Here is a 12312-nt window from a genome sequence, read left to right as displayed (position 1 = left end):
TTAGTCTGGGAGATCCACGAGGGATCTCAGCAAGTGAGAGGCAGCAGGGGGCAGAATGGAGGGAACTGGTGGGGTGGAGAGGTTAGGCTGACGTGTTTGGGAAGCGTGAGACATCTGGAAGGCTGTGCCATTGAGGGGGCAGGATGAGGCTGTGGGGCACAGGGTTAGACTGTCTCTGTTTAGGGGGCAGGACGGGCTTGGTGTTTTGGGGCAGTGCAGAGGGCTGCAGGTAGGAGGAAGGGAGTCAGATCTCTGTGGCATAGAGGCCAGACTGGGGGAGGGAGAGGCCGGTGGGCCAGCACTCCATGGTTATCGTTTCACCTATTCTGGCTCTCGCTGTTGTCACATGGAAATTCCCAGTAAAGATCCTGAGCCCTTGTCCTTCCTGGCCCCAGAAGAGGAGTTTGCCAGGTGCCTGGTGTGACTGGGTGGGCATGTTTACACTGCAGTACAGATAAGATGCCTGCTGGCAGCCCAGTGGTTGGTGTTGCTAGCTGGGCTGACCGGCCAGAGAGAGGGGGTGCAGAGCAGGCTTGTCCCCAGTGCTTGCTGTGGTCAAGGAGGCTGACAGGAGTTTTGGCATAAAAACTGAAACAGTGCTGCTCCTGCCAGAGTGTGGCCGGTCTCTAGCTCCAAGAAAGGAAGGCAGGCCCCATTCCCCATAAGTGTATTCCTCCCTGAGGGAGTTCGTTCTGGGCTTGCCTCTAGCTCTGCCACAGACTCCCTGGGTGACCTTGGGCACGTCACTGCCCCACGCTGTGCCTCAGTTTGCCCATCTGTAAAAGAGGGATTAAAAGTAAGGCCCTACCTCCTTGGGCAGCTGCAGGGATTAATTCACTGATGGCATCTGCAGCTCCCGTTGGCCACAGTGAGAGTCTGGCCAGAATTAAAGCTGCCTGCATCAGGCATTCAGGATTTAAGCCTTTTGGTAACAATGACGTGCTATTGTTGTTTGCTACGTACTACAGTGCTGCACTGTGATAGGGGCTGTACAAACACATAGTATCCCTAAAGCACTTACAATCTCACCAGCCAGGGGAGAAAGGAGGATGGTTGTCCCCGCTTTACAGATGGGGATCTGAAGTAGAGAAGGCTTAAGGGTGGGATTCACAAAGATATTTAGGCACCTAACTCCCATTGCTTTCAAGTGACTTGCCCACCGGGAGGCTGTGGCAGAACTAGGGCTGAAGTCCCCATTAAGCGCAGCAGTGCCCTGGACACACAGCTCAAGCTAATTGTGTTTTGGGTGGCGTATCCCAGCATGCAAGCTATCTCTGGAGATGTGCGATATGGATCAATAAATAAACCACCTCGGAAGGCGTAAGGGATCCTGTGTGCTTGGGAAGGGGGACAAGGTCGGGGTGAAAATGGATTGAGTATCACTGAGGCAGGGAGTCCGTGCAGCTGGCAGGCACTGAGCTGCAGAGGAGAATGCTCTCTGCTCAGCAGAGGTGAGGGCGTGTGGCTGGGGCGGGGCTAATTAGTGGAAGGAGCAGGCAGGTGAGTGGAATGAGGGAAGGCCCAGCCTGGCCTGCAGGAACAGATCCGCAGGGTGGGTCTGAAAACCCAGGAGGGCAGATTGGAGCTGGCTCCTGAGAAGGGAGGTGCCTGCGTGCTGTGGAGCAGCGTGGCTCTGCTCCATGAGGGGACGGCAGGTGGCAGCACTCTGCGCAGGCTGCAGGCAAGCCAGCTGGGATGGGGGATGCTGCTGCAGACAGGGTGTGTGGCAGTTGGGGTGGCAGGGATGTGTAATGAGGCTTTGCATTTCAATAGCTCCATTCACAGGGGAAGGCCAAAGTCCTTTGCAAACAATGGGGCCTGCAGGGAGGGAGTCAGCCCTGCTTTGCACGTGAGGAAGCTGAGGTACAGGCTTCATTAATGAAGTGATGTGATTGGCCCAAGGTCACCTAACACCTTGGTGGCAGAGCTGGCACTCAGGTATGTCCTGACTCCCGGCCCCGGGCTCTGTCTGTCTCTGTCATTGTATTTACCGCTCACCCACCTCGGTAGTGGCTGGGGAGTGCACACTAGACTCTGGCCATCCTAAGGATCAGGCCCTTCCCCTACTTAGATTTTTTCCTTCTCCCCTGTGCTCCAGCTTCCTTCCTGTTATCCGGGGTAGGCTGCAGAGAAAGGTACTGAAGCCAATACCCCAGCAATGGGAATAGAGGGCGCTGGCGCTGGATGATGCCTTCTCAGATGTAATGTAAAATGGACCCTTGAATTCAGTGAAGTCCCAGTGGCTCTTTTTGCATGAGCAGGGAATGTAACAGCACCTAGATATGATGATGATAAAAAAGCTGATGATGGATAGATGTGGCCGGGTCAAATTCCAGTATTCTGCCTGAATACCGTTTCAGTTGGGGTGCATGTCATTCCTGTGTGAAATGGCTGGGCTGTGGTGCTGTGCACGGCTGAACAGCTTCCACCTTTCAACCCAGAGGTGCCTGCACTTCACTGATGGGTCTCTGTAGCAGTGTTTTTTCCTGTATGCACATGCTACATAAAGCTTTAGAAACCTCTGTGCTCCTAGCAGCTCTAGTTTTAAACCTAACTATCTTGCTGGGGCTAGTATATTTGGATGGCAATAAATCACAATCTTTATTTTCCTCCCCTGCCTTGGCGTCCTCTGTCTGTAATATCTTTAGCTGCTGTCGTCTGGGGTTGTTATTTATGCTGCTTCCCGTGGCTGCAAATCGGCCGTATCTACGCAAACTGCCACCAGCGTGCACAGCAAAGCCAGGAGCTGGGCTGTATCTGGAATCCAGCCTTTCCCTTTCTTTTTCAGTACAATAATTTTTAAAGGTTTTAACAACCTGGGATTTCTTTATTTTAGTGACTTGGCCTTCAAGTTGCTTGACATTTTCATGAGGAAACGTAGCTGTTTGCCTTACTGGTTCTTCGTAAAGGCCAACAAAATTCCTTTTTTGATGCTTTATAATGGAGATAAGCCCTGAAAGATTTTTCCCCCCTCTTCCAGAAAAGGGATATGGGGTATTTTTGGTGGGGGAGCAGGGGTTAGTTGCTTTCATATTGAAATATCTGTTTTTTCTCTCACTCTGTCTCTGCTGGAGGGCTCTGTGGAAGACGGGAGAACTACTGAGGTTATAGGATGAGGAGGAGAGAGGTGACTCAAAGCTGAGTTCTTGGGAAGGGAATTTTAAATCAGACAATTTAAAATTCTTTGTTTAACTCAAACACATGAACTAAAAAGATCTTCTCCGGAAAGCCTGGGACACACTGATGAAGGGCAAGGAAAGCTCACTCTCCAGGTCCAGCCAGGGGCGGCTCCAGGCACCAGCACGCCAAGCGCGTGCCTGGGGCGGCAAGCCACGGGGGTACACTCTGCCAGTCACCGCAAGGGCAGCAGGCAGGTTGCCTTCGGCGGCATGCCTGTGGAGGGTCCGCTGGTCCCACGGCTTCGGCGGACCTCCCGCAGGCTGCCGCCAAATCCGCGGGAGCGGGGATCTCCCGCAGGCAAGCCGCCAAAGGCAGCCTGCCTGCCGTGCTTGGGGCGGCAAAATACCTCGAGCCGCCCCTGTCTCTGGCCCATCAAGGAGGCCTCCAGGAAAAGCAGGGGAGTTATCCAAGGTGAAAATCCCTTGTCTTCACTTCCCAGGTCACCCTGAATGTTGTTGGATAACAACAGTGCTTTTCATTTCTTGAGCGCCCTCCACCCACGTGCTTTTATTACAGAGGCCAATGGATGATGCTTCACGGAGCCTGTGTGACGTAGCAACCATCATGGTCCCAGATATGGGGAAACTGAGGCACAGAGCAGTGAAGGAACTTCCCCAAAGTCATGACCTGATCTGTGGCGGAGCAGAAACTACACGTGGGTCTGGCACTTTAACCACGAGGCTGCTGTTCCCCCTTACACTCACAATAATGCCCAATGATGTGCTGCTTGGGAAGATGGTCTAATGGCTGAGACATTGGACTGGACCTCAGGATAGCTAGGTTCACTTCCCAGCACTACTATATGTTCCCTGTTTTGGGCAAGTCATTCAATTTCTATAAGCCTCAGCTTCCCCGTCTGTAAAATGGGAACAATCATCTTTTCTTTTCCATCCTTTGTCCTGTCTAGTTAGAGAGGGTAAATTCTGCCAGGCTGGCGCTGTCTGTGTGTGCTCACGATGCTGAGGACATAGGGACCTAAGCTTGGATAGGGCCTGTGGGCCCTACTGAAAACTGAACCACTATTACAAGGCTGCCATGTGGCGGGGGTTCCTCCCCCTGGAGGCAAGAGGTTTCCCTTCCTTTCCCCGGCTCCTCTGTGTTGCAGCCATTGCCCTGACAGCCCAAGGGGACTGGATTGGCCTGGGCTGGTTTGGATGTGCACACAGCTGTTTCTCATGTGCGGATGCACACGCACCCTCTATCTAGCCATGTGGTTTTTGTGCAACCCCCTGTTTGGGTTGTCGGGTAGGTCCCAAACTTGTTGTACCTGTTTTGCTCTCAGCCTGGGCTGCTCACATACACTCCCTTCTTATCCCTGTCGCTGTCTCTGCTCCCTGCGAATGCCACACACGGAGCGGAGGCTTGAAAGCTTGAGGTGGAGGGAAGCTGCCCGCTGGCTCATTCCCATATGGTCGGCACAGGTTCAGGGAGAATTGTAACTTAGAGCCTCCAGGGCCCCATACTTTTAAGGAGGCTGAGCCAAAGGACAAAAAGAAGCCAGGCCAATGGTGGGGGGATGAAAACTAGCAGCTTAATAACTCTCTTGACATGGGGAGGTGCCAGGCTGCAAGCACCAGCATTGTTATCAGCAGGCTACTGTGAAAAGATTAATGTCAGTTATAAGGTGCGTGTCTCAAAGGGAATGATTAAGCAATGGTGCATAGTGCGGTGCCATGCTTGCAAGGAAATCATCTAATCACAGAGATGCTTTGAGGACAGAATGCAGCTGACTGCCTCAGAATACCGAGGGCATGGTAATTTCATGATAATCAACACTTCCGCAAATTGTCCTTCAGTTTTCTGCCTGAAGGCATCGCAGGGTTTTAGTGCATTAGAGTCACAGGCCATGACTACACTGGCACTTTACAGCGCTGCAACTTTCGCGCTCAGGGGTGTGAAAAAACACCCCCCTGAGCACTGCAAGATACAGCGCTGTAAAGCCTCAGTGTAACCAGTGCTGCAGCACTGGGAGCGCGGCTCCCAGCGCTGCAAGCTACACCCGTAAGGGATGTGGTTTACGTGCAGCGCTGGGAGAGCTCTCTCCCAGCGCTGGCGCTCCGACTACACTCACACTTCAAAGCGCTGCCAGCGCTGCCGGGGCAGCGCTTTGAAATTTCAGGTGTAGCCATAGCCACAGCAAGAGATTCTGTTCTAAGGGCTGCAGCGTATAATACCTAGGGACATGTCAGCTAGAAACAGGGAGACGGACTGGAAGGAGCTAGAAGAGAGACACACATGGCCTGGCCTCTGACTCCTGCTTTTCAGGAGATCTAATCAGAAATATCATTGACCCCTTTAAATACTGATGCTTCCCCCACATGCCTGGTAGCTTTTTCCAGGTGTTCATGACCCTCAGCTCCCTACCCCCAAACTCCTCTGTGTTTAATTATGGTTTTATGCTACCTTAAGTCCCACTTGCAGAACAAGGAAAATCACTTTCCCCTACTCTTTGGGTTGTCTGTGAACTGTTCCTCTTGATCCACTATTCACGATGTGTGACTGGGTCCCCTGAATGACCCAGAATAGTTTCTTCTCCCTGCCTGGATGACTGAAACTCCTCCAGTGGTAGCATAGCAGAGTGAAGGAGGGATAACGCCTTTAGAATTTCTGGAAAAACTATCATCTGTGCTAAAATCCCTGCATATGTGGGAATTTGCAAGTGTTTCCCCCAACTCCCAAGGGTGGTCCAAGTACTTGTAAAAGACGAATAATAAGACCCCACTGGCAGCAGTGACTCGGACTGGGAGCTCTGATTGAGGAACTGATCCGATTCTCCACCGCTCCCCTCCAGATCTGTTGTCGACACATTTTCCCCCATTGATCATCAGCACGATTTTGTCCCAAAATGTTGTCATGCTGCCAAATTTGCGCACAGAGAAGGCCAGCAAGCAGGGAGAAGCCTGTCCCGTCTAACCTACAAAGCACCGCCAGACCAGAGGGCTTGTTTCCCTATACCTAGTTCAGTGTCAGGGCCCTAAAGTGGGTCATTGCAGAGCTGCTACAGTAATCCCAGGTGCAGACACCTGCATGGCAGCAAGTCCACCAGAAAGGAGCCCACTGGGTTCTTGGAGCTTGGTTTCCTATCGTCTCAGTGCCCTGAGTTCTGGGTCAGAGCCGGCTCCTAAGGTATACAGCCCAGGATTCCACAAACAAATCGCATCTCAGCCCTCGCTGTCAATAGTTTGTACTCCCCTTCCAGATGACACGCATCAGCCAGCCAACAACTTTTTGTCTTGGTGTCACTCAGTAGGCTATAAAAGCAAAAGTCTCTCTCAGGCCCTACCGCTGCTCCATATACAGATCAGATGAACTGTAGGGGGGGCTAGAGACTATGGAAGGAAAGCTGGTTAAATAGACTCTAGCAACCGTTCTGGCCACTTAACAATCAGATAAAAATCTTGTCCCCTTCTGCAACTCCTCTCACTTGAAGGCCTCGTGGCACTTTATTCCACTAAGGAGTTAATCCTTGTGATGCCCTGTGAAGTTGGTAAGAGAAGGGGAGTGTGTATGTGCCACCACTGCCCTCCATTGAATGGAATCAGAACTGTTCAGATGTGTGTCATAGGCCCTATACTGCCAACAGCTAATGAAGATTATCCATTAGCTCCAGTGGCTGGGGCCTGTGCTTCTGGAGCAGAAAGATCTGGGCTCAATCCCAGTCACTATTGTGAGGTTCTTTGGAATGGCCAGAATGAAGTGCTAGCTGGATTATTATCCCCACTTTACAGTTGTGTGAACAGAGATGCAGAAAAGTTAAGGGATCTGGCCAAGGTTTCATGGAGGGTTGCTGGCAGAGCTGTGAAGAGAAGATCTCTCTCACTGTCTTTCCCTAAGTGCAAATGTCTTTTCAACTTTACTCCTGCTGTCCTTCGCTGGCAGCAATCCCTGGGTGTGGCATAGCCTGGTGGAGGGGTGGGGCTCCACCATGGACTTTCACTGTTTATCTCCAAACAGCCAGGCTTCTAGACGTCACAGGGAGACTTTGATGCCAGCATACAATTAGAAACAACAGGGTATTTTGGAGCAACCAAGATAACTTTGTTGTGAATGTTCCTGGGGCTTGTGTGTGTGTGTGTCGTAGCATGTTCAGGCTGCCCCCACAACAATGCACAGAGAGCCAGCAGGCACAGCAATCAGGTAAATAGCAAAGCCAGTGATAGCAGATACATGGGTTAATGATTCCCAGAGGGCGGAAGACCTGAGCTGCTTGGGCGCACTCTAAACCCGCCCTGTTGTTTGGGGGTTATCTCTCAGCTGCCGCAAGGTCCATGTTCAAGGTGGCAGTGCAGACACTCTGCTCCCTCCCCAGTGTCTGCATTAGCTGGGCACTTTCAGCGGCACATGACATGCGCAGGCCATGACCTCAGTCGACAGAGAGGCCGAACTCCAAGCTCGGGCACCTAGAGGAAGGCTGGCGGCAGGAGGCACAACCCATGCTATACCTGCATTGGGCCAGATTAACTTTCTGTAGGCCCAGTGCCAAACATATTTGTGGGCCCCCAGGGGGGCAATGGAGCGTGGCATGAGAGGGTCAGTCCCTGGAGTGAGGGGCCAGGCAGGGGCAGGGCAGGGGCAGCCCCACTCTGCCCAGCCCAGTGCGAGGGCACTGTTTACAAACTGGCAGTTGCCAGCAGCACAGTGGCCCACCTGGCCCTGTGCTACTAGCGTGCCCCTTCCCCTCACGGGTGAGTCCATGCTGCATCACCCAGCCCCCATGCCCAACACTGGAACACCCCTCTATGGCCAAAGCCCCCCCAGACCTGCTATGCCCAGTGCCCCCCAGACCCTGCCAAAAATGCACAGCGCCTTGCACAACACTGCAACTGCCTAGCACCCCACTGCCCACAGCCCCGCCACAACTGCCCAGCACCCCACACAGAACCCCCACTCCCTTGTGCCCTAACAGAGAGATCTTCCCTGCCCCTCACAGCCCAGCACCCCCTCAAGCCCCCAGAGACTCTCCTCCCCCATGCCCTGCCTCCTGGCCGCACTCACTGGCCCTCTGGGAGGTGACTATGTCTTCCGGGCGGAGCCGGCAGTGCAGCCAGGGCTGGTCCCGGGGCGGGGAATCGTTCCAGCCCTTCGGGAGAGGCACGATCAGCCAGACCAGGGCCTGCCCCGACCAGGCTCCCTCAGGACCCACTTGCCTGGAGGGGCCCAGCCAAGCCCCTCATACTGTGTCTGCTCCCCCCAACTGGCTGAGACTGGCCAGGCTTCTGCACTAGTGCCAGGTGGCTCAGCTCCGGGGAGACAGGCGGGGCTCCACAGATGGTGGGAAGCAGAGACTGCCTGGAGCCAGAGGGGCACTGGGGTCCTGCCAGGAGGCAGAGAGAAGCCGGCAGATGGGTCCAGGGGGTGGAGAGGAGCCCTGGGCCAGCCGGTGAGCTGAGAGGAGCAAGTTGTGGGCGGGATGGCGGGGAAGCCAGCGGGGGGCGGGGGTCTTGGGGCACAGTGCAAGTGGAGCAGGCCAGAGCCCCTTCTGAGCATGGGATCAGCTCCATGGTGCCACTGGTGCCATTGTAGACCCGGGACTGTACCTGTGCTGTAAGGAGACCTTACACAGCCCCCATCGCCGTACTACCCAAGCACCTCACAATCTGTACCGTAAATATCCTCACAACCCCTGTGGGGCAGAGCAGTGCTGTTCTCCCCACTGCACAGATTGGGCATGGAGGTACCGAGTGGCTGACTTGTCACAGGTCACACAGGGAGTCTGTGGAAGTGCAGGGAATTGAACCTGTGTCTCCCAAGGCCTAGGCAACCACCCAGGGCCGGCACTTCCATTAGGTGACCCTAGGCAGTCGCCTAGGGTGCCAGGATTTGGGGGGCGGCATTTTGTGCGCTCCCCACAGGGCGCACGGGAACTTCCGGTTCCGCTCCCGTTGCGCCACCGAAGAAAGACCTTCTGCCGATGTGCCGCGGAAAACAGCAGCAGGCAACTGAGCAGCTCAATGACTGTCGCTGCCGCCTGCAGCATTTTGACGGAGGGTCCTTCTTCGATGGTGCAATGGGAGTGGAACCGGAAGCTCCCGCGTGCCCCGTGAGGAGCGCACAAAATGCTGCCCCCCCCCAAATTCTGCCTAGGGCGCCAGAAACTCTGGTGCCGTTCCTGCAACCACCTTAACTACTGGGTCATTCTTCCTCTCTTGTGAACATAAGAACATTAAAACGGCTGTATCGAGTCAGACCAAAGGTCCATCTAGCCCAGTATCTGTCTATCGCGGTGCGGTGCTTGTTTGCTCAGACTCTGGGTTCTTGGTTTGACTGATTCTCCCTGTAGCCACCAGAAAGCTACCGGAAGAATGAGCTGCTTCCATCACAGTGGGCAGAGCATCAGAGTCTTGCACAACACCATTGGAACAATTGGGGCACTTGGAGGACACCAAGAAAAAAAGTCTCAGAGACGTGGGTAAGTGTGGGATCAAGGTAAGGCTTGCCAGTTAAAATGTTCAGGGGGTGATGTTCCACATCAGATGGTTCTTTTAGAAGATTCAGCAGTGAAACATTGTTCAATGTTGGCATTTAAATCACCATCATTAGGTTTCAGAGTTAATGGCACTTCGAGATGGATGAGGCAATTCATACCTTTCACAGAGTGTATTGGCTCAGTCTTTTCTCCCTGCAGACTCAGGGAAGCAGTACTTTACTTCACATTTGGCAGGTTTAATTGCATTTCCCTTCTGGTCTGCCTGTAGATTTGTACTTCTCATTTTTACTGGTAGGGAGGGGAGAGTTTGTCTGGGATCCATCCCATTTTCCCCCTGGCCTTAACAGCCCTGCGGTCAGGCTGACCAGGCTTTTGGGCTAAGGAAAGTTGGCAGCAGCGCTCCCTGTGCATCTTCTGGAAGATCAAAAGGGGTTGCTGAGATGCACCATCAGTTAAATTTGCTGATAATTACTTAACACCTTTGAATTAAGACGCAAATAATAGCAGGGAACATGGAAGGCGTCGTTTTTACTGGTAGAGGCTCCGTCGCTCCTTTAACTCGGGCGTGCTCGAAACATCTCAAGTGCCGGGCTTCATTGACTGGATTTATCACGTGCGCTGGGTTTATTTACACCTGAACAAACAAAGCAGGCCCACTTGTAGCGTGGAATTTAGACCCACTTCGATTTTTCCATTGCCAGAGAGCCTGGCACATTCCTGGCATAGAGCGAGTGCAGAAATGCATGAAAGATCAGAAGGAACACTGCAAAAAACAAATAACAGAGCCTCTAGTGACCTGGAACAATTCGCGATGCCTGGGACGGTTCTGAGTCCATGGTGCTTTCCTATGTCATCTGGCTCTGAAACACGTGGCTCTTTGCCCTACAACAAATGGAGGAAGGAAGCACTTGTGGTTATGGCACAACCCTGAGCTGCAATAAAGGTCTGACACGGGGGTGCTGGTAACAGACTGGTCTTTATTTGCTGGAACTGGTCACCTGACATAGACTATCCCTGTCTTGTGACATGGGTTCGCTGGTGCAGGAGGCCTGGTCTCATAGTCTTGGAGGCCAGGGGTCTGCCCTTGTGGAACTGTGTGAGTCCTTGGAGCCCAGCCCATTAATGGGTCACTCCCAGGAAACTGGCTCCAGGCTGGACAGAGACATGACACTGCCATTTTGCATCCTGATCACATGGCCACTTCCTGTTTCCAAAATACAGTGGCCTGATGGGAGGCTAGGAAGTGGAAGCACAACCAGTAGAGCCTCTGCTTGTTGCTCCTGGTGTATTTCATGGTCAGTGATTGCATGGACTTGTGTTACTTCTGCTGCTTGGGAGTTCTGCCAGCAGCATTCGAGGTGTCCTCAAGCAGCAGTCTGAGCACAAATTAGGGATGCCTTGTCTTAGCTATGTTAACATGCCCGTGAATCTCTGTAAAGCTTCCCTGCTTACAGTCTGTCCATTTGTCCAATTCCACCATTCAAACGCCTGTGTCACTAGCCATCCTGGGTAGCTAAACTCATTTAGCCCACCCTGGCACTGGTTCCTGTTCTGTTCAAGGTTCTTTCCCTCGGCACACTGAAATCAGCAAATCATCCACAATGAATCCCACCCTATCTAGATCCTCGAAGACCTGGGCCAGGATGCTTTGGCACACCTGAGGTGCTGCGGCAATCCCAAAGGGAAGTTGCCTAAACATATAGTTACCAAGGGGAGGCTGAGTGGGCAAAGTTCTGCACTTTCTGTATCAAATCAGACCTGCCAAAACCCTTGAGTGCATCCAAACCTGAAAATACTCCTGCGCTTTGAAGTCAAGGCATCACCTCCCCATCTGTTCTTTTGAATTCAGGCCTACATTTGATGCCCCTTTTCAAACCTTTTGGATCTATACAAATCCCTACCTTGGGACCATAGTGTGAACCCTGTCAGCTGGTGTCTGCTTTCTCTCAGTAACATCTAATTTTACCATGCAGTCCAGTTCAGCTCTCAGTGCTAATGGGACTTTGCATGGCACGTGTAGCTGGGGTTTGTGTCAGCATGGTGCATCCCAAGCCGTTGCCCACCTCATCAAATTCTTTTGCATCCTGTTCAGTGGAGGAGTTATGCACTGTTTGATCATCTGCAGCATGTGCAGTTGCTCTTCAGCCTAAGCACATACGGGGCTTCCATTTCCACTATTTCGAACTCTACTACATGGTATCTGTCTTTATATAGACAGTACAGTGCGGTTTTCCCATGTGAGTTCATTTTTGTGCCTGCTACACTAAGCAAGCTTAATTTTCAGTGTTAACATTCTGTGTTGTGGTTACATGGCACTCCGCTTCAGTATCAGCTGTGAACTTCACTTTTTGTTCATGTGTTTCCAGGGTCACAAACCAGTCGGAACCCAGGCTTTGTAAATGTATCAAACTCTGTGTCTACAGCATCTCCTGCAGCAGAGCTGTGTCCTCCCGCTGTTTGGCCATGAAAGGATTCTGTGTTAGTACCTCTTTGCAGACGAAGTCAGTGGGAGCATCAGGAACGCCGCACCTCTGAGCACTGGTATAGGATATTAAAACAAGCTAGCTCGTTCAGCCTGCAATGTTGGTAGGGCCTAGGGTGACCAGATGTCCTGATTTTATAGGGACAGTTCTGATATTTGGCGCTTTTTCTTATATAGTTACCTATTACCCCCGATTCCCTGGCCTGATTTTTCACACTTGCTA

The 12312-nt window shown here is 52.5% G+C and overlaps 1 long non-coding RNA gene across 1 annotated transcript; it reads left to right on the top strand.

Moving 5' to 3' along the window:
* The first annotated feature begins 7166 nt into the window (after positions 1 to 7166).
* On the top strand, positions 7167 to 11465 carry LOC127048898 (uncharacterized). Its single transcript, XR_007773797.1, has 3 exons — positions 7167 to 7317; positions 9461 to 9589; positions 10309 to 11465. It is a non-coding gene; the product is annotated as an uncharacterized LOC127048898 (long non-coding RNA).
* Positions 11466 to 12312: the final 847 nt, after the last annotated feature.

This window comes from Gopherus flavomarginatus, chromosome 4 (assembly GCF_025201925.1).
Source record: "Gopherus flavomarginatus isolate rGopFla2 chromosome 4, rGopFla2.mat.asm, whole genome shotgun sequence".
NCBI classification, from domain to species: domain Eukaryota; kingdom Metazoa; phylum Chordata; order Testudines; family Testudinidae; genus Gopherus; species Gopherus flavomarginatus.
The sequence above is the reverse complement of the archived record's forward strand: the minus strand, read 5'-3'. Positions and strand labels throughout refer to the sequence as shown.